Raw genomic sequence first — 4,252 nt, 5'->3', positions numbered from 1 at the left:
TCTGGCAGCGACCTATTCCCCACTACAGGGAAGGACAGGCTAACTCGAATGGAACGGCCCCAAGTTAATGGACCAGTGTATGCTTGTCCCTGGATATGGGCTACACATGCTTACAGGACGGGTGATTCAACCTTCCCTTCAGCTCATTAACCACAGCAGATAGTATGAAGGACCATTTAAAGGGGGCTGTTGTTTTCCCCCACATTAAGGGAAGCTCACTGTGTCTCCTTTTTGCAGAGAATTCATTAGACAATCGGATATTGGTCTGAGGCAAATGTTGGTTTGGACACTCAAGAGATTTTGTTTTTTCCTACTAACTGAAAATTTTTTAAAAATTAAAAAAAATGGACGGATAGTTGATTTACAATATCGTGTTAGTTTCAGGTGTACAGCAAAGTGATTCAGATATATATATTCCTTTTCAGATTCTTTTCCCTTATAGGTTATTACAAAATATTGAGTAGAGTTCCCTGTGCTATACAGTAGGTCCTTGTTGGTTATCTAGTTTATATATAGTAGTGTGTATGTTAATCCCAACCTCCCTCACCCCCCTTTCCCTTTTGGTAACAATAAGTTTGTTTTCTATGTCTGTGAATCTGTGTCTGTTTTGTGAATAAGTTCATTTGTATCATTTTTTTTAGATTCCACATATAAGTGATATCATATATGTCTTTCTCTGTCTGACTTACTCCACTTAGTATGATAATCTCTAGGTCCATCCATGTTGCTGCCTATGGCATTATTTCATTCCTTTTTATGACTAATACTCCATTATATATAAAAATACCACATCTTCTTTATCCATTCCTCTGTTGATGGACACTTAGGTTGCTTCCATGTCTTGGCTATTGTAACTTGTGCTGCTAGGAACATTGGGGTGCATGTGTCTGTTCCATCCAGCAGGGGTGTGGGGACAAAAGGGAGAGGCTCAGCTGGAAAGGGAAGAAGGAAGTTTGGGGAGAACTCTCCACAAAGAGGGCACAGGGAAGAACACAGCCTGCCCACCAAAATACCACCACTTTTACATGTTCCAAGTTCACGTCCACCATCCCTATTTTCCACATGCCACCACTCATGCAGGCCTGCAGCTTGAAAACTGCAAGCACAAGACTCAAGCCGGGTATTTCTGGGTCCAGAGTACTGCCTCTGGAGAAACAAAAGGCAGTCAGACCGCAGACAGCCTGTGAGGCTGTCTGGCCACTGGGCCACTCGACCAGGCTGGAAGTGACCCCGTCAGATGCTGAAGGAAAACTTCTGTCGCCTCTGTGAGGCGAGACAATGTGGGTCGGAGAGTCAGAGGCGTCCGGTAATCAACCCCTATCCTCTGGGCACCTCTTTGGGGTCTGCCAACCCCATCTCCGAGGCTGGAAATCAGGCCCCAGAGCCTCAGGTGGGCTCCGCCGGTGCTCTGGTGCCCTCTAGTGGCCATTCGCTAGAACGCCAGCTCTCAGGTCTTCTGCCACCCTCTCCAGCACATTTCCCTCTCCCTTTCCTGCCACATCCCAGACCAGAAGAGCTCCTGCCAAGATGTGTTGCTCCTTAGAGGTGCTGATGGGTTGGACCAGGCTCCTGAGGCCATGCCCTGGGGTGATCCCAGGCTGCTGGGCACTTTTCTTTTGTCCACATCTCTAGCCAGCTGCCTGCCACTGGCCGAATGAGGAATTTGCCATGAGGTGGGCCCACGTCTGGGATGCTCCTGAGGAGGCCCACCCATGGGAGGAGGGTCCTGTCTGTCCCACCCTCCGATGGGCCCCAGGCTCCAGGCGGGAAACTCTCAGCCAGTGTCTGAACACAGGATGCTGCGTCCTCATTCTTTGTAAACGCTTGGAGTTACCTCAATACCATTTTTAAAATGGATCTCCCAGTTGGCATATTTATGAGATAAAGAATTTCCCTCATTAAAAGTTAGGAACAACATATTATTAGAGCGAGCAGGAGGACACAGGATGCTCCCAAATGATCTATTACTTGGAGGATTTAAAAATTCTAACGAGAAGACACTCACTCTTCAGCCTCTTGGGCATCAGCACAAGGCAAGAATCGGCCGCACTCTTTATCCCTCTGATTTCTCCAGAACCTTCCCTTCGAGGAGAAATCTCTGGACTCTGCGGGGACTGTGAGTGGTGACAGTCAGCAAACTCTGAAACTGAAAAGCTGGAGGAAACGAGACAGGTGAAGGAGATGAGAAGTGGTGACAGGGAACAGCAGGGACGTCACGTTCGATCTAAGGTTGAGAGTCTGGGTTAATCTCCAGCGAAGGTAAGGGCCACCAGGAGCTGGCCCCACTGGCCTTGTCACATGGGGTGGGGATGGGGGACAGCCAAACCGCCATGGCCACTTTCAGAGAAATAAAGAAGAGTGGAAGGGCACCCCTGGGAGCCAGTTTGAAAACGGTCACTGTTGTGAAATAATAAGATGCACTTTTCAGAAAAGTGAAGACTATTCTCTTGGTTCTCAAAGACTTGCAAATACTGTGTGTTCTTCCGGAGGCATGAGGAAGCCCCCAGCCTTTGATGGCAGAAATGGGGGAAGTAATCTGGGTTCAAAACAATCCAGCACTCACTCCTTGAGGGTGTTGAGGATGACCAGTGCCCACCCCTCGGGTGCTGTGGGGCCTGAAATCCCCTTATCACCTGGGATGGGAGGGGCCACGCAGGTACCCCACTGGGCAGCAGGGGGCTTGGCTGGTGGGCTACAGACCATTATCAGATACATGATTTGCAAACATCTTGTGCCATTTTAGATGGTGGGTTATCCTTTTCTTTTCTCCAAGAGATCTTAAACCTCTGTAGGGCACTTCGTTGCACTTAGAGGGAGAGGAGGAACGAAATCAGGCTGGCAGGTGCCCAAGGCCAGTGCAGCCCCTAGGGCTGGGGAGGGAGGCAGGAGGAAGGGCTGAGAGTTGGCATTACAGCATATGGCCACTAGAGGGCGCCAGAGCACCAGTGGAGTCCACCTGCGGCTCTCAGGCTGGATCTCCAGGCTCGGAGGTGAGAGGAACAGGTGGAGAAGGCTTTCTGCTTTCCATAGCTTGAAGGTATTCGCAGCGCAGCGCTTAGAATGAAGGCATAGGATGCCACAATCCACAGGAAGGGGGCCAGTGTCAGGAAACCTGAGATGCTCGCTCCAGCTCCCCACATGACCCCCACATCCCCATAGAATAGCCCTACAACTGGAGCAAACTCACAGAAGTAGTGGTCCATCTCCCTGCTGCCAGGGCAGAGAGGCAGAGGGGCTGCCAGGGCCAGAGTGAAGGCAGAGAAGGAGAAGCCACTGAACTAGGCCCCAGGCAGCCATACAACCAGCTGCTCATCAGGGCAGGATAGCAAAGGACGTGGCAGATGGCCAAGTAGTATCATGGGACGTGGCAGCAGTAGCAGGCACTCAACTGCAGTCAGTGAGACAAAAGAGTAGAACTGGACCAGACGGTGACCAGCGAGATGGTTTCCCGCCCATCCAGGAAGCTTTGCAACAGCTGAGGCACGATGTTTGAGGTATAGCCAATCTCCAGCAGGGAGAAGCGGCAGAGGAAAAAGTACATGGGTGTGTGAAGAGTCCGACTGGAGGCCACAGCCAGCACGATGAGGTTGCTGCCCCCGACTGTCACCACATAGACGGCCAGAAAGAGGGTGAACGGGAGAAAGCCCAGGTGTTGCAGCTCCTCAAAGCCCTCTAGGATTAGCCAGGCGGTCTGGTTCTTGCTGTCACTACTGGGCTGCTTTCTCATCTAGATTTGTCCTCAAGAGAACAGAGGAAGGTAATATTAACCAAGACTGTATTATGACCACACGCCATGTTTGGCTTATTAATTTATTCATCAAGCAAGCACTGGGTACAGGCTTTATTGTCTCCTGTTTATAGAAGAGAAACTGAGACACAGTGAGTTTATGTCGATTTTTCAAGGTCATTATGGTGGAGTCATGATTTGAACTCAAGTTTGCTTGACTCCAAAGCTGCTAACCACTATCCTACAGTGCTTTTTGAAATGCTTTCTGAGTGATAGAAATGTCCATATCAGAGAGCAGTATGGGGCTCTTCCAACCAGCTCTTTACCTGACAATCTTCGCTGAACATCAACAGGAGAACCATCCCTGGTAAACTCTTCTGGAAGGGTAGGAAGAGGGCCCAGGACTTCTTGGGAGGTGGTCCTGCTCTAGGTCATGCACATTCCCGAAGCAGTCACTCATCTCAGACTATTTTCCCTTTCCAAGAAAATGAGATGGAAATCCTGACAAAAAATGTATGTCATCTA

General features: G+C 49.6%; 1 pseudogene; it reads right to left on the bottom strand.

Moving 5' to 3' along the window:
- Positions 1-2,924: 2,924 nt before the first annotated feature.
- On the bottom strand, positions 2,925-3,727 carry LOC137202902 (olfactory receptor 11A1-like; annotated as a pseudogene).
- Positions 3,728-4,252: the final 525 nt, after the last annotated feature.

The sequence above is a fragment of the Pseudorca crassidens genome, chromosome 11 (assembly GCF_039906515.1).
Source record: "Pseudorca crassidens isolate mPseCra1 chromosome 11, mPseCra1.hap1, whole genome shotgun sequence".
Taxonomy (NCBI): Eukaryota; Metazoa; Chordata; class Mammalia; order Artiodactyla; family Delphinidae; genus Pseudorca; species Pseudorca crassidens.
This window is presented reverse-complemented; position numbering and strand designations above follow the sequence as displayed.